The sequence below is a fragment of the Mirounga leonina genome, unplaced genomic scaffold (assembly GCF_011800145.1).
Source record: "Mirounga leonina isolate KUSES-001 unplaced genomic scaffold, KU_Mleo_1.0 Mir_126, whole genome shotgun sequence".
Lineage (NCBI taxonomy): Eukaryota > Metazoa > Chordata > Mammalia > Carnivora > Phocidae > Mirounga > Mirounga leonina.
In genome coordinates, this window is record NW_023270314.1 from 24,427,440 (window position 1) to 24,454,264 (window position 26,825).

The 26,825-nt window shown below is 41.2% G+C and overlaps 1 protein-coding gene across 4 annotated transcripts in view; it reads left to right on the forward strand.

Moving 5' to 3' along the window:
- Positions 1-6,677: 6,677 nt before the first annotated feature.
- Positions 6,678-26,825, forward strand: part of LOC118008782 (cyclic AMP-dependent transcription factor ATF-7) — a 105,399-nt gene continuing 85,251 nt past the window's right edge. The window contains exon 1 of one of the 4 annotated variants that reach the window (XM_035002516.1): positions 6,678-6,837. The gene's annotated coding sequence lies outside the window, so the exon portion shown is untranslated. The other 3 variants (XM_035002512.1, XM_035002513.1, XM_035002514.1) reach the window with 3 other exon arrangements.

Below are 26,825 nucleotides of genomic sequence, written 5' to 3' on the forward strand. Positions count from 1 at the left end.
CATTTGCAACAACTTGGATGGAGCTAAAGAGTATAATGCTAAGTGAAATAAGTCAATCAGAGAAAGACAAATAGCATATGATTTCACTCGTGTGGAATTTAAGAAACAAATGATCATAGGGGGAAAAAAAGAGAGAGGAAAACCAAGAAACAAACTCTTAACTATAAGGAACAAATGATGGTTACCAGTGGGGAAGTGGGTGAGGGGATGGACTAAATAGGTCATGGGGATTAAGGAGGGCCCTTGCTGTGATGAGCACCAGGTGTTGTATGTAAGTGTTGAAACACTGTATTATACACCTGCAACTAATATTACACTAATATGAAACTAATGTTAACTAACTGGAATTTAAATTAAAAAATGTTTTAGGGGCGCCTGGTGTCTCAGTTGGTTTATTTATTTTTAAAGATTTTATTTGCTCAGCGGGGAGTCTGCTCCTCCCTCTCCCTGCTGCTCCCCCTGCTTGTATTCTCTCTCTCTCTGTCAAATAAATAAAATCTTAAAAAAAAAAAATTTTAAGTTTATCATAACAAATTAGTTTATTTATAACAAATAAGTTTATTATAGGCTCATACAATTATGGAGGCTGAGAAGTGCCACAACTGGAGACCCAGGATAGCCAATGGTATAGTTTGTGTCTAAAGGCCTAAGAACAAAGAGAACAAACGGTTTAAGTTCCAGTCTAAATCTGAGGGCCTAAGAACTGGAACTGATGGCGTTGAGTTCCAATCTAACTGCAGGAGAAGATTAGATGTCCCAGCTGGAAAATAGTTGGACAGAGAGCAAATTTTCCCTTACCCCAAGTTCTGTTCTATTCAGGCCTATAGTGGATTGGATGCTCTACCCACACCGGGGAGGGCAATCTGCTTTGCTCAGTCTACTGATTCAAATGTTAATCTCATCCAGACACACTCTCACAGACACACCCAGAATAATGTTTAACCAAATTAAAACCACAATGAGATGCCACCACATACCTATCAGAGCCAGTTGAACTCTCATAGACTCCTAGTGGGAATGCAAAATGATATATTCACTGGAAAACAGTTCGGCAGTTTCTTAAAAAAATAAATGCACATTTAGGAGTGCTGCCTGGCTCAGTCAGTAGAGCATGTGACTTTTTTTTTTTTTTTTTTGAGGGAGAGAGAGAGACAATGAGTGGGGGGAGGGACAGATAGAGAAGCAGACTCCCCACTGAGCAGGAAGCCCAGTGTGGAACTCAATCCCAGGACCCTGGGATCGTGACCTGAGCTGAAGACAGATGCTTAACTGACTGAGCCAGCCAAGGACCCCAGCATGCGACTCTTGATCTCAGGGATGTGAGTTTGTGCCCCACGCTGGGCATCGAAATTACTTAATAAAAAATACATACATACACATTTAACATATGATTGAGCAATTCTACTCCCAGGTATTTTCCAAAGAAAATGAAAGCATATGTTCATAGAAAGACTTATACACAAACTGGTATATCCAAACAACTGAATGCCACTCAGCAATGAAAAGGAATGAACTACAGCACTTGGCTGACTCAGTGAAGTGTGTGACTCTTGGTTTCAGAGTCATGAGTCCCAGTGATGTGGGAAGAAAAAGGCAAGAGAAAAAATTAAATTTCCTTATTACTTATAGTCCATTGACAAATCCTTGAGACAGGCAGAGTGACATTCTTCTAGGAACTCAGCTGCCTCAATATTAATACTTTCTAAGGGCAAAAGGCAATCTTTGCCTGACCCCCAGGATCCTGTAAGTCTACTTTCACATATAAAAATTCCTTTGGAAATTTCCTTTATCTCTACCCCCCAAGATATTTGTTAGCAATCATCCTCTAAGCATATGACCCACTGATACACATCTGAAGGGTCTCATGACTGAGTTTTTACTAAATAGTGATAGATGACATTTTCATAACAATAGCTAGCCCCCTCAAGGTTCTTAAAGCTTTGTTTTCCAAAATACCTTGGAGGCTTACGCTAACCCTAAACGCCTCCCAACTTGAAAGTATATAATCAACCATTACTCATGACCCCAGTGCAGCTCATTCTGCCCATGGGTCCTATCCCTGTGCTTTTAAAAAACCTCCTTTTTGGGGCGCCTGGGTGGCTCAGTTGTTAAGCGTCTGCCTTTGGCTGGGGTCATGGTCCCAGGGTCCTGGGGATCGAGCCCCACATCGGGCTCTCCGCTTGGTGGGAAGCCTGCTTCTCCCTCTCCCACCGCCCCCCTTCCTTGTGTTCCTTCTCTCGCTGTGTCTCTCTCTGTCAAATAAATAAATAAAATCTTAAAAAAAAATTAAAAACCTCTTTTTTGGGGCGCCTGGGTGGCTCAGTTGGCTAAGCGTCTGCCTTTGGCTTGGGTCATGATCCCAGGGTCCTGGGATCAAATCCCAAGACAGGCTCCCTGCTCAGTGGGGAGTTTTCTTCTCTCTCTCCCTCTGCTCCACCCCCTGCTCATACCCATACTCTCTCTCTCAAATAAATAAATAAGATCTTTTATAAAAATTAAAAAAACCCACAAAACCTTTTTGCACCAAAGATGTCTCAAGAATTCTTTCTTGGCTATCAGCTCTGAACCCCAACATTACTTCCTACATCACCAGCTGCATGTTGGGCATAGAGTTTACTTAGATTTAAAAAAAGGGGGGATGGGCGCCTGGGTGACTCAGTTGGTTAATCGACTGCCTTCGGCTCAGGTCATGATCCCAGGGTCCTGGGATCGAGTCCCACATCGGGCTCCCTGCTCTGCGGGGAGCCTGCTTCTCCCTCTCCCACTCCCCCTGCTTGTGTTCCCTCTCTCGCTGTGTCTCTCTCCGTCAAATAAATAAATAAAATCTTTAAAAAAAAAGGGGGGGGGGGCGCCTGGGTGGCTCAGTCCGTTAAGTGGCTGCCTTTGGCTCAGGTCATGATCCCAGGGTCCTGGGATCGAGCCCCAAGTTGGGCTCCCTGCTTAGCGGAGAGCCTGCTTCTCCCTCTCCCTCTGCCTGCCTCTCTGACTACTTGTGCTCTCTCTCTCTGTCAAATAAATAAATAAATAAATAAATAAATAAATAAATAAATAAATAAAATCTTAAAAAAAAAAAAAGAATGAACTATTGATACATGTACCAGATGGATGAATCTTAAAATAATTATGCTGAATGAAAGAAGCCAGATTAAAAAAAGGAGTTCATACTGTATCATTTCATTTATATAAAATTCTAGGAAATGAAGAATAATCCACAGTAATAGATCAGTGGTGGCCTGGGACAGGTAGGGGAAGGGGATGGGTGAGAGGGATAGATTACAAAAATGCAGGAAGAAACTTCTGGGGGTGATGTATATGTTCATTATCTTGATTGTAGCGATGGTTTCTGAGTATATACATATGTTAAAAACTATCAAATTGTATGGGGCACCTGGCTGGCACAGTCAGAATAGCATGCAACTCTTGATCTCGGGGTCCTGAGCTCAAGCCTCACATTGGGCACAAAACTTACTTAAAAAAAAAAAAACTATCAAATTGTACGCTTTAGGGACGCCTGCGTGGCTCAGTCAGTTGAGCATCTGCCTTTGGCTCGGGTCATGATCCTGGGATTGAACCCTCCATCAGCTACCTGCTCAGTTGGGAGTCTGCTTCTCCCTCTCCCTCTGTATCTCCCCTCTTCTGCCCCCCCTTGCCCATGCTCTCTCTCAAATAAATAAACAAGATCTTTAGAAAAAAATAATTTAAAAATATTGTACACTTTATTTTTTTTAATTTTTATTTTTTTTAAGGATTTTATTTATTTATTTGACAAAGAGAGACACAGTGAGAGAGGGAACACAGCAGGGGGAGAGGGAGAGGGAGAAGCAGGCTTCCCGCCAAGCAGGGAGCCCGATGCGGGGCTCGATCCCAGGACCCTGGGATCATGACCTGAGCTGAAGGCAGACGCTTAATGACTGAGCCACCCAGGCACCCAAATATTGTACACTTCATATAGGTGTAGTTTATCTTATGTCAGTTATACCTCAATAGAGCTGTAAAAACGACTTCAATAAGAATGTAAACTGATATAAAGTAAAAATATTTTTTTTAAAGATTTTATTTATTCATTTGAGAGAGCGAATGAGAGACAGAGAGCATGAGAGGGAGGAGGGTCAGAGGGAGAAGCAGACTCCCTGCCGAGCAGAGAGCCTGATGCGGGACTCGATCCCGGGACTCCAGGATCATGACCTGAGCCGAAGGCAGTCGCTTAACCAACTGAGCCACCCAGGCGCCCCAAAGTAAAAATATTAATAATAAAATATTTCAGATACAGACACAGCTTTACCTACCAGTCCTTCCCCTCCTTCTTGACAGACATAACCACATTACCGAAAAGTTGCTATGTATCATTCTGTGTGTCTTTATACTTTTTTTAACATACATAAATATCCATAAATTATATATACTATAAATTATACATAATATTGCTTAGCATATTTTATAAATAGCACCATATTGTATGTATTCTTTTCCAACTTGCTTTTTTCACTCAGTATTATAAATGTAAATGTAATTCATTCATTTTAGCTGTTGTATGGTAGTCCTTTTTTTTTTTTTGGTAGTCCATTTTTGCACTGAGGAACAGTTTCCAACAGTTTTACAATGAACGTCTTGCACATGTCTCCTTGTGCACAAGTGTAAACATTTCTCTAGGAAAGACTTCTCCAAGTGAAATTACTAGGTAATGGAGGATATGCATCTTCTGCTTTATGAGATATTGTCAAATTGTTCTCTCCAAAGTAGTTGTTCCAAGCATTTCCACTCTATAGCCTTGCCAACACTCACTGCACTTATTAGTTTTCATTTGCCAAATGGTGTGAAATGGAATTTCATTATTTTAATTTCCACTTCCCTAATTGCTAAAGAGATTGAGCATCTTTTCCTATGCTTATTATTCATTTGAGTTTCTTCCTCCATAAATTCCCTATAATAGCCTATGCCTAGCCCATTTTCTATTATGTTGTTCATGCTTTTCTTATTGATTTCTGGGAGTTCTTTATATATTCCATATATTAATCCTTTAGGTGGACTGCAAATATCTTCTAGTCTGTGACTTGTCTCTTCACTTTGTTTATGATATCTTTTGATATAGAGAATTTCAGTCTTTTCAATCTTTTCCTTCATGGGTATGCTTTCTTAGTTTTGCTCAGGAATACTTCCCTATCCTGTTGTCATAAAAATATTCTCCCACAATTATTTCTAAAGTAAATTCTGGCTCTGTTACTAACTAGCCATGCAATCTTGGGCAAGTTTCGTAATCTTTCTGAGCCTCAGAGTTCTCATCTGTAAAACGGGAATGGTAATATGTCTATTTCATAGAGTTGTTTTTAGGATTATTCATCTGTATCAGGCAGGGACCCAAAGGAAACAGATGTCAGTCTTAAATTATAATGATATGAGATAGGTTTATTTATAAAAGTATCATGGGCACAAGGAAACCACCAGCAATGGTACAATATCCTCAAGGTAGTACCAGCAAAGGAACTGTCATAATACTGAGGCCAATAGGGAGGAGGAAGGTAGCAGTGGTTATTGAAAAGAAGACTCCATGTACAGAGGGTCACCTTGGGAGAGATAATGATCTTAGATCTAGAGACAGGGTAAACCCAAGGCAATTTGGCAGGGAGTAGCCTGGGGAATAAGTACCCTGTGTTCACTGTGTTTCCTTCTTCCAAATTCCTCCTGGGGTTCCACATGTTGGCTGAAGCCAGAGGGCAAAGTTCACTGATGATATTCATATTGGACACTGGGAAGAAGGGAAAGAGTAGATCTGGAGGAGCAAATGGAAGATATTTGGTAATACATTCAACCAGAATTTATTGAGTGCCAAGGTGATCCATATATAGTTCTAGGCACTGAAGATACAACAATGAACACAGTGGACAAAGTCTCTGAGTAATGGGAGGAAACAGATCATAAATATAAGTAAATAGGGGTGCCTGGGTGGCTCAGTCGTTAAGCGTCTGCCTTCGGCTCAGGTCATGATCCCAGGGTCCTGGGATCGAGCCCCGCATCGGGCTCCCTGCTCCGTGGGAAGCCTGCTTCTCCCTCCCCCACGCCCCCTGCTTGTGTTCCCTCTCTCGCTGTGTCTCGCTCTGTCAAATAAATAAATAAAATCTTTAAAATATATATATATAAGTAAATATAATATGTCAGGGAGTGGTAAGTTTTAGGAAAAAAGTGAAGTGGAAATGACAATAGACTGATGGGGTATGAGGTATACTGTGGTCAGGGGAGCATCTCTGAAGAAGTATTATTTGAACAAAGATTTGAAGGAAGTAAGGGAAGGAGCTATGTGTGTATCTAGTAGAAAAATGCAAAGGTTTTATTTTTTATTTTATTTATTTTATTTTTATTTTTTTAAAGATTTTTATTTATTTATTTGACAGATAGAGACACAGCGAGAGAGGGAACACAAGCAGGGGGAGTGGGAGAGGGAGAAGCAGGCTTCCCGCCAAGCAGGGAGCCCGATGCGGGGCTCGATCCCAGGACCCTGGGATCATGACCTGAGCCGAAGGCAGCCGCTTAACGACTGAGCCACCCAGGCGCCCTAAATGCAAAGGTTTTAAAACAGGACCATGCTTGGCAGTCTGAGGAAAGATGAGGAGGTGGTGGTGGTAGAAAATAATGAGTAAGGGGAGAGAAGTAGCTTAGATCAGTGTGGTAGCAATGAAGGTGGTGATAAGTGGTGTGATCCTGGATATATTTTGAAAGTAGAGGATTTGCTATCTTACAGTATTTGCTGATGTGGGATGTCTGAGGAAGACAGACATCAAGGATAACTGTAAAGGATTTGGCTGAAAAACAACTGGAAGGAGGGACATCAGCAAAAATGGAAAAGTAAGAATTCCCCCTTCCCAAATCTACTCTTCCATAAAAGTGATGAGAACACTGGCAAAATTGTCAGGATCAGCTTTTTTTTTTAAAGATTTTATTTATTTATTTTGAGAGAGAGAGAGCACATGAGAGGGGGAAGGGTCAGAGGGAGAAGCAGACTCCCTGCCGAGCAGGGAGCCCGATGTGGGACTCTATCCAGGGACTCCAGGATCATGACCTGAGCTGAAGGCAGTCGTTTAACCAACTGAGCCACCCAGGCGCCCCATCAGAATCAGCTTTTAAAAAAAAAAATATTTTTTTTTTAATTAACCAAAGATTTGCAACAATGAAGCGAGTAAATGTTTATGCAAGAAAAATGTCTGAGGGGCACCTGGGTGGCTCAGTTGGCTAAAAGTCCCGCTCTTGGTTTCGGCTCAGGTCATGATCTCATGGGCTGTGGGATTAAGCCCCACATCGGGCTTCTCGCTCAGTGGGAGTCTGCTTGAAAGATTCTCTCCCTCTAACTGTCCCCCGCTCATTCTCTCTCTCTATCGGTCTCTCTCTCTAATAACATGGACAAATCTTTAAAAAAAGGAGAAAGAAGGAAAGAAAGAAAGAAAGAAAGAAAGAAAGAAAGAAAGAAAGAAAGAAAGAAAGAAAGAAAGAAAGAGAAAGAAAGAAAGAAAGAGAAAGAAAGAAAGAAAGAAAGAAAGAAAGAAAGAAAGAAAGAAAGAAAGAAAGAAAGAAAGAAAGAAAAATGTCTGAATCTCAGTAAGAACAATGAATTATGTGTCATTTTAATTTACTCTATTCCCATATTCCTGCCCCCGGTAACATGGTAACCTTGAAAACAAAAAGCCTGCAGTCATGATGAAAACCAGTAGCCTGGTAGGCTAGATAAAATGTGGTTGGAACTCCTTCAAAGCCCCACTCTCAGAGAGTTGTCATTATTTGACCTATCTGATGGTTCCTTAGAGGATCCTACTCAAGGCTATCTTTATTTGACCTGACCCAGAGGTTGCCTCATACAAACAGCTTTTTTCCTGGGGAGCATTTGTTCAAAACAATGAGATGCAATTTTTCAACATTGCGCTGCCTGTGGTGGTAGATAACAGTTAGGGTAAAAAATAGGCTAACCAAAAAATCTTAATGTAACATCTGGGGATTGTGATGTCCATAACGGACATGGTCAGAAAAGACCTGAGAATGGGGTGCCTGGCTGGCTCAGTCAGTGGAGCATGTGATTTGATCTCCAGGTCATGGGTTTGAGCCCCACATTGGGTGTAGAGATTGCTTAAAAATAAAGTCTTAAAAAAAGAAAGAAAAGAAAAAGAAAAGACCTGAGAAGCCCTTAAACTCTCACCATTGACTAACATTGAGGCTCTGCACAAGCAGGAAGTGAAGCCTAAGGCAAAGTTGTAAACTGCCTGACTGAGTGTTGAAGGCATGTCCCAATATGCATTCAGAGTCCTTCGGCAAAGATTTATTGGTTCCAGGCATTTAAGGAAATTTCTGTCTGATAATTAGCTGACTACTAGGCTAACTGAGCAGATACTTCAGTGGACACACAAAACAAAGAAAACAGAATCTTCGGAATTATTTCAGAAGAGCCCCTAAACAAACAACCACAACTAACAACAAATAGCATGAAAACAGACCTTGGAGAGGGGAGGAGACTCTAATTTTCATTGTTGCCATGTTAAATTATTTTAAATGTCCAGTTTCAATAAAAAATCATGCGATATTCAAGGAAACAAACAAACAAAAAAGGCCATGGACTTACTAGACAAAGACTTTTTTTTTTTAAGATTTTATTTATTTGACAGAGAGAGAGAGAGAGTACAAGCGGGGGGCGGGGGGTGGCAGAGAGAGGGAGAAGCAGGATCCCGCTGAGCAGAAAGCCTAACTCGGGGTTTGATCCCAGGACCCTGGGATCATGACCCAAGCTGAAGACAGATGCTTAACCAACTGAGCCACCCACGTACCCCTAGACAAAGACTTTTGATCAATCATTTAAAATATATTCAGGGGTGCCTGGCTTGCTCAGTCAGTAGAGCATGCAATTCTTGATCTCAAGGTCATGAGTTCAAGTCCCACCTTGGGTGTAGAAATTACTCTAAAAAAATAAATAAATAGAAATTAAATATATATATATACACACACACACATATGTATATATTCAAAGAACTCATGTATGAAGAACTAAATGAAAGAAATCATGTATGAAGAACTAAATGAAAGAGAATGACCAAATAGAGAATATCAATAAAAATACAGAAATTATTTTTTTTTAAGATTTTATTTATTTATTTGAGAGAGAGAATGAGAGAGAGAGAGAGAGCATGAGAGGGGGAGGGTCAGAGGGAGAAGCAGACTCCCTGCCGAGCAAGGAGCCCGATGCGGGACTCGATCCCGGGACTCCAGGATCATGACCTGAGCCGAAGGCAGTCGCTTAACCAACTGAGCCACCCAGGCGCCCCAGAAATTATTTTTAAAAGAACCAAATTCTGGTGTTGAAAAGTATAAAAATTAAAATGAAAAATTCGCTAGGAGGGCTCAACAGTAGATTTTAGCAGACAAAAGAGAGAAATACTGAGTTTAAAGGTGGGTCAATTGAGACTATCCAGTCTGAAGAACAAGAAAAAAGAATGAAGAAAAATGAATAGAGCCTCAGAGACCTGTAATACTCCATCAAGTGTACATGGAAAGAGAGTAGAGGATAAAAAAAAATACAGAAAGAATATTTGACAAAATAATAGCCAAGAGCTTCCCAAATTTGATGAAAAACATCAATCTATACATCCAAGTTCAACAAACTCCATGTAGGAAAAATTCAAGCAGATTCACACCTGCACACATCACAACCACACTGTCAAAAGACAAAAACAAAGAGTGAATCTTGAAAGCAGCAGGAGAGAAGTGATTCACCACATACAGGGGATCGTCAATATGATTTCACATCAGAAACCATGGAGGCCAGAGATAGTAGGGTGACATATTCAAAGTACTGGAGGAAAAAGACCATCAATCAAAAATTCTATATTCAGTGAATCTATCCTTCAAAAACAAAGGAGGGGCACCTGGCTGGCTGGCTCAGTTGGAGGAGCATGGGACTCTTGATCTCGGGGTCATGTGTTTGAGCCCCACATTGGGTGTAGAGATGACTTAAATAAATAAACTTTTAAAAAAATTTTTATATAAAGGAGAAATTAAGACAGCCCCAGATAAACAAAAATGGGAGGAATTCATCACTAGCAAACCTGCCTACAAAAAATACTAAAGGGAGTTGTTCAGGCTGAAATGAAAGGACAATAGTAACTCTAATCCACATGAAGAAATAATGAACATCAGTAAAGGTAACTACATAGATAAATATAAAAGACAGTATACGTGTAATTTTTACTTGTAACTGTCTTTTTCTCCTGTGGTATTTATAAGACAATTGTATAAAACGGTAATTATAATCTATGTTGATGAGCATACAATGTAAAAAGATGTAATTTGTATGACAACAGTACAAAGGAGGAAGGAAATAAAGCTGTATAGGAGCAAAGCTTCTGTATGTTATTGAAATTAAGTTGGCATTGATGCAAACAAGATTGTCATAAATTAACATGTTAATTGTAGCTTCCAGGGCAACCATTAAGAGAAAAATTTTAAAAATACAAAACGCAGGGGTGCCTGGATGGCTCAGCATCCTACTCTTGGTTTTGGCTCAGGTCATGATCTCAGGGTTGTGAGATAGAGCCAGGAGTAAGGCTCTGTGCTGGATGTGGTGCCTGCTTGAGATTCTCTCTCTCCCTCTCCCTCTGCCCTTCCCCTCTACTCTCGCTCTAAAAAAAATAAAAAAGAGTAGTTAGAATAGAGCTTGCGGGGCACCTGGTGGTTGAGTAGGTTAAGTGTCTGCCTTTAGCACAGGTCATGATCTTGGGGCCCTGGGATCAAGCCCCAGGTCAGGCTCCCTGCTCAGTGGGGAGCCTGCTTCTCCCTCTCCCTTTGCCCTTCCCCACTGCTCGTGCTGTCTCTCTCTCTCTCAAATAAATAAATAAAATCTTATTTAAAAAAAGAGGGGCATGGGAGGGATAGGGTGATGGACATTGGGGAGGGTATGTGCTATGGTGAGCGCTGTGAATTGTGTAAGACTGATGAATCACAGACCTGTGCCCCTGAAACAAATAATACATCATATGTTAATAAAAAAAAGGGGGGGCACCTGGGTGGCTCAGTCGTTAAGCGTCTATCTTCGGCTCAGGTCATGTTCCTAGGGTCCTGAGATCGAGCCCCGCATCTGGCTCCTGGCTCAGCGGGGAGCCTGCTTCTCCCTCTCCCACTTCCCCAGCTTGTGTTCCCTCTCTTGCTGTCTCTCTCACTGTGTCAAATAAATAAATAAAATCTTAAAAAAAAAAAGAAGATAATTCTTTGAAATATGAAAAAAAGAACAGTGCTTGCCTTTTTGTCACATAATTTACTATACCAAGTGAGCATCTTTTCTATGCCTTGGTAAATTGGTAGTCTCCATTCTAAATTTGTATCATCTTCCAACATTTTATCCCTTGCACCTTCTATGCCATGAAATATCTGAGAGTTCCTTTAATGTGAATTTTTTTTGCCTGTGTCACTTCCTGTAGAACATTTTCATCCTTTTTGTCACTTTCTTCATTTATGGCAATAAGTTCACCTTCACTGTGAACTTATCCCAAGTCTCTAGAATGCCACCAGTGTCAATATTCTCTTGATCAGTGGTCTTTTCTAAACTGCACTTATATTCAATTTGAATTTCACTTCCTGCCTTATCATTTTTTCTTTCTTTCTTCTCTGTCGCTTTTTTGGCCAGTTACCTCCATTGATCATCTATTTCTGTAGATGGCTGCCACTGGAAGACAAGGAGGCAACACAACTACACACGCCACTGTCTGTGTGTAAACAGAATGACAGATGCACTCTGACCAATCACTGACAGACTTTGAAAGAAGTGACAGGATTGGTACTAACTGATCATGATGCACATATTTATAAAGTGGTTTGTGTACTGATGAGCCAGCAGTGAAGTTTGCACTTCAGGTAAGTACTCACAGTTCATATACCATAGTAACTGAAGTTTGAACCATGTTGTTGAAAGGAAATACCCCACTTTTTTTTTTTTTTTAAGATTTTACTTATCCATTTGAGAGAGAGAGCAAGAGAGTGAGCATGAGCAAGGGGAGGGGCAGAGGAAGAGGGACAAGCAGAGTCCCTGCTGAGCAGGGAGCCCAACGCGGGACTCAATCTCAGGACCCTGAGATCATGACCCAAGCCCAAGTCAGACGTTTAACTAACTGACCCACCCAGATGCCCTGGAAATACCCTACTTTCAATAATTGATAGAATAAGAGAAGATTAACAATGATAGAGAAGATATGAACACTATAAGCCAGCTATACTCAACAAATATCTATAGAACACTCCTTCCAATAATAGCAGAATACACATTCTTCTAAAGTGCACATGAGGGGCACCTGGGTGGCTCAGTTGGTTGGGCGACTGCCCTCGGCTCAGGTCATGATCCCAGGGTCCTGGGATCGAGTGCCACATTGGGCTCCCTGCTCCACAGGAAGCCTGCTTCTCCCGCTCGCATTCCCCCTGCTTGTGTTCCCTCTCTTGCTGTCTCTCTCTCTGTCAATTAATTAAATAAATAAAATCTTTAAAATAAATAAATAAATAAAGTGCACATGAAACCTTTTCCAGAATAGACCATATGTTAGGCCATAAAACAAGTCTTAATAATTTTTAAAGTATTGGGGCGCCTAGATGGCTCAGTCGATTAAGCATCTGACTCTTGATTTCAGCTCAGATCATGATCACAGGGTAGTGGGATCAAGCCCTGAGTTGGGCTCCACACTCAGTGGGGAGTCTGCTAGAGATTCTCTCTCTCCCTCTCCCTCTCCCTGCCCCCCCACTTGTGCACACTTTCTATATTTCTCTCAAATAAATAAATGGGTTTTGTTTTTTGGTTTTTTTCCTCCCTCCTTCTCCTCCTCCCTTAGGCTTTCCCCAGTCCCCTCCCCTGCCCATCCCTCCTCTCTGCCCTCCCCTTCAGGCTTCTGGATCTTCGGCCCCTCCCCCCAACACACCCCATGTCTTCCCCAGCAATGCCAGGCTCAGCTCTCCACTTGGGTCTCAGTCCCAGTGTCTATGTGAGTGCCCACCCCCCTCCCCATCTGTCAGTGACTCCACTTTTGTTTTCCCTCCCCTCCCCCCTGCATGTGCCTCAGGCTCAGGGCCTCAGTTTCCCCATCAGGACAATGGAGAAAGTAATGGGCCTTCCCGGAGGGCTAAGTGTGTGAAGCCACTTCCGACCTGAGACTAAGCTTTCATAAATAAATGTTTTTAAACAATAATAATTTTTAAAGTATTGTAATAATGCAAAGTATCACAATAAAATAGTTCTCTGGGGGCTCCTGGCTAGTACCAGGCTGGCTCAGTCAGTAGAGCGTGCAACTCATGATCTCAGGGTTGTGAGTTCAAGCCCCATGTTGTGTGTGTTGTGTGGAAACTACTTTATTTTATTTTAATTTTAATTTAAAAATATATTTTTTTAATTAAGTAAACTCTACCCCCAATGTGGGGCTTGAATTCATGACCCTGAGATCAAGAGTTACATGGTCTCCTGAGGAGCCAGGTACCCCTGGAGCCTACTTAAAAAAAAGAGAATAGTTCTCTGATCACAATAAAATTAAATTAGAAATGTATAATGGAAGGAAATTTGGGAAACTCATAAATTTGTAGAATTAAACAACATACTCCTATATGACCAATATGTCAAAGAAAAAATTGCAAAGGAAATTAGAAAATACTTTGAGGGGCACCTGATTGGCTCTGTTGGTAGAGCATGTGACTCTTGATCTCAGGGTTGTAAGTTCAATCCCCACATTGGGTGTAGAGAGTACTTAAAAATAAAATCTTTAGGGGTGCCTGGGTGGCTCAGTCGTTAAGCATCTGCCTTCGGCTCAGGTCGTGATCCCAGGCTCCTGGGATCGAGTCCCACATCGGGCTCCCTGCTCGGCGGGAAGGCTGCTTCTCCCTCTCCCACTCCCCCTGCTTGTGTTCCCTCTCTCGCTGTGTCTCTCTTTGTCAAATAAATAAATAAAATCTTAAAAAAAAAAAAAAAAAGAGAGAGCATTCACATTACTAAAAACAGGAATAAAAGAGGGGACATTACCTTCAGCCTCACAGAAATAAAGAAGGATTATAAAGGACTATTATGAAGCATATGTCAACAACTTAGATAACCTATATGAAATGGAAAAATTCTTAAAAAGGTACAAACTACAGAAGCCAACTCGAAGAAATACAGGGGCACTGGGCGGCATAGTTTGTTAAGTGTCTCACTGTTGGTTTCAGCTCAAGTCATGATCTCAGGGTCGTGAGATCAAGCCCCGAGTCAGGCTCCATGCTCAGAGCAGAGTCAGCTTGGGATTCTCTCTCCCTCTCCTTCCACTCTTCCCCCCAACCCCTCAGATAAATAAATCTTAAAGAAAAAAAAGAAGAAGAAGAGATACAAATAGACCTATATAATGAATGGCCCTATAACAAGTAAAGACATTGATCCAGTAATAAAAACAAACAAAAAAACAAAACAGAAAACTTCTCACAAAGAAAATCAGAGGATAGTATAGGTTCATTGGTGAATTCTACCAAACATTTAAAGAATTACCACCAATTCTTCATAAGCTCTTCCAAAAAATAGAAGAGGGAGCAACATTTCTTAATTCATTTTATGATGCCCAATATTATCCTAATAACAAAACTAGAATACAAAACTACAGATCAGTATCTCTTATAAATATAGATACAAAAGTCTTCTACAAAATACTTGTAAACAAAACACAGCAACATCCAAAAAGGATTATACACCATGATGAAGTGGGATTTATCCCCCAAATGCAAGGTTGGTTTAATATATGAAAATCAACCAATGTAATACACCATGCTAATAGAATAAAGGAGAAAAATTACAAGAGCATCTCAATGAGTGTATTTCATAAGTGTATCTAACACACTTTCATGATAAAAACACTCAACAATCTAGGAATAGAAACAAACATCTTTATTTATTTATTTATTTTTATTTATTTGACAGAGAGACACAGCGAGAGATGGAACACGCGCAGGGGGAGTGGGAGAGGGAGAAGCAGGCTTGCCACCTGGCAGGGAGCCTGATGTGGGGCTCGATCCCAGGACCCTGGGACCACAACCTGAGCCGAAGGCACACGCTTAACGACTGAGCTACCCAGGCGCCCCGAAACAAACATCTTCAATGTGATAAAGGACATCTACAACAAACTTACAGTTAAAAAAAAAACAAAAAACAAAAAACCTACAGTTAACAGCACACTTTTTTTTAAAGATTTTATTTATTCATTAGAGAGAGAGAAAAGGAGCAGGGCATGGGGGAGGGGCAGAGGGAGAGAGAGAGAAGCAGGCTCCCTGCTAAGCAGGGAGCCTGACTGGGGCTTGATCCCAGGACCCGGAGATCATGACCAGAGCCAAAGGCAGATGCCCAACCGACTAAGACACCCAGGCGCCCCAGTTAACAGCACACTTAACAGTGAAAGACTAAAATCTTTCCCCCTGAGATAAGGAACCAGACAAGGATGCTCACACTCACTACTTCCATTCAAATTTTATTGGAGGTTCTAACTAGAGCAATTAAGTAACAACAAGAAATAAAAAGCGTCTAGATTGAAAATGAAAAGGTAAAAAACTCTCTAATTGCAAGTGATATGACCTCGAAAATCCTCAGGAATCCACAAGAAAACTATTAAAGCTCATAAATAGTGCAGCAAGACTGCAAGATACATGATCAGTATATAAAAATTAATTGGGGTGCCTGGCTGGCTCAGTTGGTAGAACATGCAACTCTTGATCTCAGGGTTGTGAGTTTGAGCCCCATTACTTTTTTTTTTTTTTTAAGATTTTATTTATTTATTCATGAGAGACAGAGAGACAGAGGCAGAGGGAGAAGCAGGCTCCCCGCAGAGCGGGGAGCCTGATGCGGGACTCGATCCCAGGACCCTGGGATCATGATCTGAGCCAAAGGCAGACGCTTAACCGACTGAGCCACCCAGGCGTCCTGAGCCCCATTACTTTAAAAACTTAATTGTATTTGTATATAGTAGCAATAAACAATCTGAAAATGAAATTAAGGAACAATTTCATTTACAATAGTATCAAAAGGAAAAAATACTTAAAAGTTTAACAAAATAAGTGAAAAATTTGTACTTTGAAAACTACAAAACATAGTTCAAAGAAATTAAGAAGACCAAAATAAATAGAAAAATATCCTATGTTCATGGATTGGAAGATTTAACATTAAGATGGCAATACTCGGGGCACCAGGGTGGCTCAGTCATTGAGCATCTGCCTTCGGCTCAGGTCATGATCCCAGGGTCCTGGGATCAAGCCCTGCATCCGGCTCCCTGCTCCGTGGGAGGCCTGCTTCTCCCTCTCCCACTCCCCCTGCTGTGTTCCCTCTCTCGCTGTGTCTCTCTCTGTCAAATAAATAAATAAAATTAAAAAAAAAAAAAAGATGGCAATACTCCCCAAATTGATACACAGATTCAATACAATCTCCATCAAAATCTTAGCTGGCTCTTTTGCAGAAACTGACAAACTGATCCTAAAATTCATATGGAAATGCAAGGGACCCAGAATATCCAAAGCAATCTTGAAAAAGGAGAACCAAGTTAGAGGTCTCACACTTCCCAATTTCAAAACTTACTACAAAAATACAGTTATCAAGCCTTTTTTTTTTTAAAGATTTTATTTATTGAGAGAGAGAATGAGATAGAGAGAGCATGAGGTGGGGAGGGTCAGAGGGAGAAGCAGACTCCCCGCCGAGCAGGGAGCCCGATGCGAGACTCAATCCCGGGACTCCAGGATCATGACCTGAGCCGAAGGCAGTCGCTTAACCAACTGAGCCACCCAGGCGCCCCTATCAAGCCTTTTTAATACTGGCATAAGAATAGACATATGGAACGATAGAACAGAATGGAGGCTCCTGAAATAAGTCCAAATATTTAAGGCCAACTGATTTTTGATAAGAGTGCCAAGGTAATTCAATGGGGACAGAATAATCTTTTCAACAAATGGTGTTGGGACAACTGAGGATTTATTTTCAAAAGAATGAAATTGGACCTTATACTAAATATAAATATTTATCTTAAAATGGATCAAAGGTCTAAATTCAGGAGATAAAACTATAAAAATTTTAGAAGAAAATATAAGTGTAATATTTGTGATCTTGGACTAGGCAGTACACCAACAGTACAAACAAGCAAAAAAAAAAAAAATTGGACCTTACTAAAATTAAAAACTTTTGTGTTTCAAGGCACCTGGCTGGCTCAGTCAGTAGGACATGGGACTCTTAATCTTGGGGTCACAAATTCAAGTCCTACTTCGGGTGGAGAGATTCCTTACAAAAATAGAAGACACTAAAACTGTTTAAAAAAGAAAACTTTTTTGCTTCAAAAAACACATTCAGAAAGTGAAAAGACAACTCACAGAATGGGAGAAGATACTTGCAAATCATGTATCTGATAAGTCTAGTATCTAGAATATATAAAGTACTTTTACAACTTAATGATAGAAAGACATGTGTCTGACTCTTGATTTCAGCTCAGATCATGGTCTTGGTGTTGTGAAATTGAGCCCTGCTTTGGACTCCTTGCTGAGTATGGAGCCTACTTAAGATTCTCTCTCTCCCTCAGCCTTGTCCGGCCCCGACCTCTTGCCGCTCATGTTCATGTGCACTTTCTCTCTATATAAAATAAAAAAAATAATAATAAAATAAAATAATAATAGAAAGAGAAAAAACCCAATTACAAAAAAGGCAAAGGATCTGAATAGACATTTCTCCAAAGATATATAAATGGCCAATAGGCACATGAAATGACATTCAACATTATTAGTCATCAGGGAAATGTAAATAAAAACTACAGTGAGATACCATTTCACACCCACTAGGATGGCAAGAATCAGAAAGATGGACAATAAAAGTGTTAGTGTGAGGATGTGGAGAAATTAGAACCTTCATACATTGTTGGTGTGAATGTAAAATATACAGCTGCTTTCGAAAAGTTTGGCAGCTTTTCAAAAAGTTTAATAAAAACTTACCATATGACTCAGCAATTCCATTCCTTGGAATATATCATGAGAATTGAAAACTATGTCCACATAAAAACCTGTATATGATGTTCAAAGCAAAATTACTTATAATAGCCAAAAAGTGGGTACAGCCCAAATGTCCATCAACTGACGAATGGATAAACAAAAATCGGTATATCCATTCAATGGAATATTATCCTTCCATAAAAGGAATAAAATACTGATGCATGCTAACATGAATGAATCTTGAAAACATTGTTAAATGAAATAAGCCAGACATTTTTTCAGATACTACAAAGGTCAGATATTATATTATTCCATACATATTAAATGTTTGTAACAGGCAAATCCGTAGAGACAGAAAGTAGACTAATGGTTGCCAGGAGTTGGTGGGGGGCAAATGGGGTGACTACTAGTGAGTATGTGCTTTCTTTTTGAGGTGATGAAAATGTTCCAGAATTAGTTATTGGTGATAGTTGCATAACTTGGTGAGTATACTAAAATTCACTGCATTGTACACTTTATAAAGGTGAATTTTGTGGTATATGAATTATGTCTCAATGAAAAAATACATGGGCGCCTGGGTGGCTCAGTCAGTTGAGCGTCTGCCTTTGGCTCAGGTCATGATCCCAGGGTCCTGGGATTGAGTCCCATGTCAGGCTCCCTGCTCTGCAGGGAGTCTGCTTCTCCCTCTGCCCCTCCTCCTACTCAATCTCTCTCTCTCTCTCTCAAATAATAAATAAATAAAATATTTTTTAAAAATACAACTGGAACAATGGAGGAATTTTACTAAGAGAAGACTAGGGAAGGGACACATGTGGGAGAGAAAGGCAGAATTTGTTTTGGACATGGTAAGTTCGGAATACCCATTAAATACCCAAGTGCATTTCTTGCTTTTTTTTTTTCCAAGTAGATTTTTGAAGTAGGTAATTGAAGTCTTCAGTTCAGGGGAGAGATATGGGTTGGAGATATAATTTGGGAGGAAATGAATTAATACATGTAAAACACTTAAAATAGTTCCTGGAACACAGTAAGATCTATAAATGTTAGTTATTATATTTATTATCTTGTATGTACAGAGTAATAGCCAATTGTCCTAGCACAATTTGTAGAATCCTTTACTCCCTCGCTTTTTAAAAAAGATTTTGTTTTTAGGTAATCTTTACAACCCAGTGTGGGGCTCGAACTCACAACCCCGAGATCAAGAGTTGCATACTGCACTGATTGAGCCAGCCAGGTGCCCCGATCTTTTTTTTTTTTTTTTTTTTTAAGTTTATTTAAAGTAATCTACACACAACATGGAGCTGGAACTCACAACCCTGAGATCAAGAGTTGCATGCTCTTCTGATTGAGGCAGCCAGGAGCCCAGACTCCCTGATTTTTAATGCCACCTCTGTTACATACAAATATCCCATTTATACTGAGGGTCTTTTTCTATCATTGCATTCTTTTAAGTAGAAATTGTTTTAGGGGAGAGTAGATTGGAAGCCAAGACTTCTCTCAACTTTTCTCAAATCACTTCACAAGAACATTAAGTGATTCTATGCTTCTGTTTCACCTTTGTTACCTAAGAAGAAGTCACCTGGATTCCTTCTACCTTTTAGAGGCTGCTGTGAGAATGGATGATATCCTAGGCAGGAAGTTCAGGAAGCCAAGTAATACAAAGCTGCAGAAGGAAGTTACCTGAGAGAAAAGAGATTCTGTAGGTAGTACTTTGAGTCCATTAATTCTACTTATAACTATGGTAATTTTTTAAAGTTGTTTTTTTTTTTTAATTGTGGCAAAACCCCACATAAAGTAAAATGTACCATCTTGGTTACCAGATCAAAACAAATTTTATTATTATTATTATTATTATTTTTTAAGATTTTATTTATTTATTTGACAGAGAAAGACACAACGAGAGAGGGAACACAAACGGGGAGTGGGAGAGGGAGAAGCAGACTCCCTGCCGAGCAGGGAGCCCGATGCGGGACTCGATCCCGGGACTCCAGGATCATGACCTGAGCCGAAGGCAGTCGCTTAACCAACTGAGCCACCCAGGCGCCCGAAAACAAATTTTAATACAGTCTTTGCATTTGATGTTTAACCCAAAATCTTCCCAAGGCTGTCTCCTCCTCATAGTTCAACTGCTGATTCATATTGGGAGAGGGCTCCCCACTGAAATATAAGTTCTACCTGAGCAGGGACCTAGTCTGTCTGCTCTTCTCCCCATGCCTGGAACAGTGCCTTGCACCTAGTATGTCCTGTTAAGTATTTATTGAAATACTTGCTGAGTAGTAAGTATAGTGTTCTTCGATTCCCAGTTTTATATATTTTATCTCATTTGATCATTACAACTCTTTGAGTAAAATGGACTTACTAACCCCATGGTAAAGAGACTCAGAGAAGCATCTCACCCAAAGTCACAGGCCAATTAAGAAACAGGGTTGGAGGGGCGCCTGGGTGGCTCAGTCGTTAACCGTCTGCCTTCAGCTCAGGTCATGATCCCAGGGTCCTGGGATGGAGCCCCATGTCAGGCTCCCTGCTCCGCGGGAAGCCTGCTTCTCCCTCTCCCACTCCCCCTGCTTGTGTTCCCTCTCTCGCTGTCTCTCTCTCTGTCAAATAAATAAATAAAATATTAAAAAAAAAAAAAAAAAGAAACAGGGTTGGGATTGCTACTTAGGTGGCTTGCTTTTTTTCAATACATTCACTCCAGTTCTAGGGCTAAGGGTATTTCAAATTACTTTCCAATTAAGGAAGTGATGACTGCAGGATAGTAGAAACAACCTGCACATTTATTTATGTCTCCAGTTCCTGCAACTGGAACCCTTACTATCCGCACCCCACCCCTTATGCAGTCACACACACACACACACACACACACACAGAGAGAGCCGGGTTATGGCCACAGTAATATTATTCTAAGTGCAAAGAAGAAAATGCAATTACTCGACTGTTTGGAAACCTGAATCCCCTTGTGTGTCGGTGTGGGAGGGGGTGGTTTCCCCCCCCTTTTTAAACAGCTTCATTTAAGTATTAATCTTCTCCTGGGTTTTTTGTTTTTGTTTTTAAGATTTTATTCATTTATTTGACAGACACAGCGAGAGAGAGAACACAGGCAGGGGGAGTGGGAGAAGCAGGCTTCCTGCCAAACAGGGAGCCCAACGCGGGGCTGGATCCCAGGACTCTGGGATCATGACCTGAGCGGAAGGCAGACGCTTAACGACTGAGCCACCCAGGCGCCCCATCTTCTCCTGTTTCTAAAGTGCGCTCCTTTAGGGAGACCAGGGAGGGGGGAAAGTGCACTCCTTTGAAATAATCTCATTCCCTAGAATATTTACTTCACCTTTTGAGTGTCCTGACTTTTATGAGCTTTTCGTTTATTTATTTAAATAATCTCCATACCCAACGTGGGGCTTGAACTCATGGCCCCAAGATCAAGAATCACAAGCTGTTCCGACTGAGCCGGCCAGGTGCCTTTACTTCACCTTTCGGATGTCCACCACTACAGGCACCCGAACGGATTCCCTTTCCTTTCACCCCTATATTCCACAGCCGAACACGTGTAACTGTATGTACTCAATTCGCTCAGCCTCTCTCCGCAGTCCAGTCCAGCCCACCAAAAGCCCGGCCCCTTCTTTTTTCCCGAGCCCCGCCTTTCGGCCCCTTTCCAACTTAGGGCCTACGGATCTCGCCCTTCCTTCCCCCCCCGCCACCCGCCGCAGAACATCTCGCGAGAGGTGAGCGCCCCTGGCCGGACGAGAAGAAAGTATCTGCTCCTCTGAGGGGGGAAAGAAGGAGCTGGAGACAGATTGTGGGAACGAACGCGGGCGGGCGGGAGGCGACGGAGCTACCAGCGGGTGAGTTCTTTTAACATTAACTAGTCCATGATCTGGCGGAGTCTCTCTTTCAACTCTGGCCACTCTCAGTGTCCCAGGCCGGGGTCTCCCCTCCCAGTCGGTGTTGGACGGGGGCGCTGAGGCGGTGGCCAGGCCCTGTCTGAGGAAGTGGGTGGGGCATGGACTAATGCCGACCAATAAAAGAGAAGGAAGCTACGATTGGCGGCGATGAACACTAATGAGAGATCGTCTTTACCTTGCGGAGTGCCGCCCCTCTTCTCTGCCTCCTACCGCCTCCTTCCTCTGGGGGAGAAGGCGGGGCCAGAGGCCTGAAGTGTGGGGAGAACTTGGGGTAAGTAGCCCCGGGGGGCACAGGGCGTGGCAAGGAGAGGGGAGTTGAATCCTGAGGGAATGGAAGTCTAGTAGAGCCTAATGGGAGGATCATGGGATGGGGTGGGATGGGAGGAAGGGGAGGGGTACTAAATTGGTTGAAGACTCAGGCTTACCAAAGTGGGGTTAGGGGCTTGGCATTGAAGAGCTAAGGGTAATAGGTAGGAGGTAGGGAACAGTAGGTGAAAACATGGCATTGGGTTTGGTTGGAAAGATAGGTAGAGATAAATCATTGGAAATGAGAGTCATGGCATTTCGATTGAATTATGAAAAAGAATAGGGACATGATTTCAGAGAGAAAGTATGAATTTGGAGAAAATTCAGTGAATGGGTTTAGAAAGACTTAATAGAGGTGGGCTTACGAGCCAAAAGGTATCACTTTGGGAAGAGTATAAGGGAATTCGGAGGGGTAAAGGAGGTGTTTGGAAAGGAGACAGCTGATACATACAGGCCTTTAGCCTAGGTATCAGAAGCAGCCTAGGATATTGATTTGGGGCTTTTGCTGTATATGGCACCTAGTCTGGTGACCAGCTTGCAAGAATAGTGGGGTAGGGGTAGAGGAGGAGAAAAATAGAACGCTTTCATCGCTTCTACTCTGATTTCCTTTCTCCCTCTCTTACTCTTCCTACACTCATCTCTTCCTGAACTCAGGGATGGGGGCTTGGGACTTGAGCGGTACATGTTGGAGCCCCATTGGGAGTCATGTTGCTCTGAATTGCTTGTTATGTTCTCTAACTGGGGTGTTTACTACCCAGGGCACCTCCTACCTAGATTGCTGCGTTGCTACTTTCCTAACTTTAAAAGTTTGTTTTCTACTTAACAGAGGGTGTTTCAGTATCTCCAGAGGTTGTGTCATAGTAAGTGTAGGTTTGTGGGGGTGTACAGAGTTTTCTGGGCAAGCTCACTTGATTCCTATACTTAAAAACTTTGCAGTAGTGTAAGAATTCTTGTAAAGACGGTTTAAGCACAGAAAAATATACTAAACTGAAGTTTGTTTTGTTAAATGTGTGTCTTATCCACTCATATTCTTGGAGTTTGTTAAATGGATGGTTGCAGTTAGTTTTACTTAGCTTATGTTATATATTTTTAAATGGTGTAAATAAGATGGACATATATTTCAGGAAAGTGAAAAACTTTCAGTTTCTTCCTTTGTGTCTAAACTCAGAAGCCAAAGATATGTCATAATATCTTAGGGCAGGGGCTGGGGAAATCAAACACAATTTGTACTTAAACATGGGAGGATGTAAGGTAAGTGGAGACTATTGCGAAATGTAACATGTCTGTAAGAAAAGAAACTAAAGAAAAGTTTGGCAGCTATACTAAGTAGTCTTACCAGTTTGTTCTTAATTCTGTACAGCAAAGGGACAAGCCTTTGCCCTTTGTTTAATAGTTGTGTGTTATTTAATAATGAATTGAACTAATACGGCCAGTTAATTAAGAACTTGTTTGCTACTGCATAGATTTGTCTTTTACATCCTTCTCTTCTCCTTTTACTTTTGAGAAGCAAAATAATGTCTGAAATGCCGGTAAAGCTCTTATATGAAGAGAAACCAGAGTGTGTTGCTTTGTATTAACCTTTGGTTTTCAGCAACCATTTGAAGCTTTTTCTCCTGGCCAGAAAGTTGCCCCTACAACACGTTGAGACCAATTAATTACTGACCCTTTAGCATTAATTACTGAATTGGATTCCAGTATTTCACATTCAGAGCAGTGCTGTTGGACATTCAGGCATTTTCAGTTTGCCTGGCAGCAGAACAAAAAATACCCAATGAAAGAGCAAAGCCCCTTGTTTTATTCTTCCGTTCTCGAATTTGTGATGGCTCTAACTTGGGCACTATTAAATGCAAGATTTTTTTTTTTTAAATCTCATCAGTGTTAACACCTAGCAGAAAGCTAGGGAGTGGCAACACTGCGCATCTTTAAACTTGTGGATCAAAGGTTGCATCCTATGATGGTTTCAGTGTTTTAATTTTTAAGCATTTTTGTTTACCAGGGCTTTTAAATGTTAATGGATACTGCTACTGTACCTCCTTTTTCTTTCCTCTCCCCACTTCCAACTCAAAATGAAAACTGTTTTTTTCAACCAACTCTTAAGCTGCTTCTTTGCCTCAAGTAAAGTCCCTGGCTCTGCCTGAACACAGCTGCTCTGAAGTTCTCACAAGTTACTGTTTTGTACATGTCAAGACGGAGTTTTTCCTAGCCTGCAGTAGGAGGGAGTCAGTGTTAAGCAGCCTCATCCACGTCTGATAAGGAGGAGCCTTCTCCTTGCAAGGAAGTTTTAGGTGGAGCAAATAGCAATGCCATGTAAATGTATAACAAAGACAGCTCTCTTCTTGAGACTAGTTGGCAGGCTGGCATATAATTGTTCCTTATCCCTTGATAAAGGTACTAAAATTAAGGTGCAGATGTTGTTTCTTTCAGAAAAACAAATGCAGCATTCATTTAAAAAGCAAAAGCATTAATTTCTTTTGTTGTTGGTTTCTCTGAAAATGGTACTCTGATTTTAGAGTTCATGAAAAAGTTTTCCATCGGGTGCCTGGCTGGCTTAGTCGGTGGAGCATGTGACTTTTTTTTTTTTTTTAAGATTTTATTTATTTATTTGACACAGAGATAGCAAGAGCAGGAACACGCGCAGGGGGAGTGGGAGAGGGAGAAGCAGGCTTCCCGCTGAGCAGGGAGCCCACTGCAGGGCTTGATCCCAGGACCCTGGGATCATGACCTGAGCCGAAGGCAGACGCTTAACGACTGAGCCACCCAGGTGCTGCACTGGAGGTCTGCTTTTAGAACATTCTTTACATTGTGCTGAAGCTCTTTAGTTCTGCCATTTGCAGCTACAATAAATAAACCTAATTCCTTGTCAGCATGGTAGCCCTTCAAGTATTCGATGACAGTTATGTAGTGGGATAAATATCCCAAGTTATTTCAGCATTCCTTAAGTGACCATTTTTAATAAAGTTCAGGCTTCTCATGAACTGGGTTGCTTGTATTTAGGGTTTCTTTCTAGATCTGAAATATAACACCTCAGGTATAATCTGATCAATACAAAGTACAGGGGAGAGTATGGCCTCTTTTCTGTTGTGCTCTGTACCTCTGTTCTTAAAGCCTAAGATCACGTTAATTTGTGTAATTGATTTTTTAAATGTAATTGATGACCTTACATTTATCCTTGTAATTGTCATCTTGTTAATTTGGGCTTATTGTTTTAGCTTAATAATGTTATTTGGCCTCTTAGCCATTCCTCATATCATATCCTGATGTTTGTATCATTGATAGATAAATTTTATGAGACATAAATACCTATGTTTTTGGTTTAGGTCACTAGTAAAAATATATAAGGGTGGAGCAGTGCCATATAACATCAGCATGCTCTCATTAGGTTGATATTAATCCACTTATCAGCCTTTTGGGTAAAATTCAATTATGAATCAACCTTCTGTTTTATCATCTAACTTATATTTCCTGTGAAATATTAAGAGGTATCCTGTTGAAATCTAAATATATTGTCTCTGACCTATCCCTAAGCTCCTAGGCTAGTGACCTGTTAAAAAATGAAATGAGGGGGTGCCTGGGTGGCTCAGTTGGTTAAGCGACTGCGTTCGGCTCAGGTCACGATCCTGGAGTCCCAGGATCGAGTCCCGCATCGGGTTCCCTGCTCAGCAGGGAGTCTGCTTCTCCCTTTGATCCTTCCCCCTCTCATGCTCTCTCTCTCTATCTCATTCTCTCTCTCAAATAAAAAAAAAAAAATGAAATGAGGGGCGCCTGGGTGGCTCAGTTGGTTAAGCAACTGCCTTCGGCTCAGGTCATGATCCTGGAGTCCCGGGATCAAGTCCCGCATCGGGCTCCCTGCTCAGCAGGGGGTCTGCTTCCCCCTCTGCCCTCTTCCCTCTCGTGCTCTCCGTCTCTCATTCTCTCTCTCTCAAATAAATAAATAAAATCTTTAAAAAAAAAAAATGGGGGCGCCTGGGTGGCTCAGTTGGTTAAGCGACTGCCTTCGGCTCAGGTCATGATCCTGGAGTCCCGGGATCGAGTCCCGCATCGGGCTCCCTGCTCGGCAGGGAGTCTGCTTCTCCCTTTGACCCTCCCCCTCTCATGCTCTCTGTCTCTCATTCTCGCTCTCAAATAAATAAATAAAATCTTTAAAAAAAAAAAAAAAAGATAAAAAAAATGAAATGAAATGAGATTAGACATTAGTTGCTGCCTAGCTAGGTCATGCTAGTGTTTATACATCACTGCATTACTTGCCAGTTGTTTATAAGACATCTATTTAATAATTCCCCTATTTTTTTAAGTATAATTGCCCCCCCCTTTCCAACATTGCTGGTCCTGTTTCCTTTATTTTTAATTTTTAAAATAATTCTAGAATGATTAACAGTGCTTCTGCATAGTTGCATATTTTGTGTCATCAGATGAAATTCTGTTTTGGAATCTTTGGCATTTTAAGTAACATATTAAAAAATTAACTATTGTCCATGTAACAGTTATATCATAGCTTCCCCATAATATTGACATCTCCAGTCTAGACCTAACTTTTCGTTTTGTTTGGAATAAAAACCTACACTACCTGTAAGAAAAAAGACACCACACACACATACACACACACATATAATTGACTTTTATAATTATAGTTTATTGATGTGGTGGGCTAAGTTTGTCATG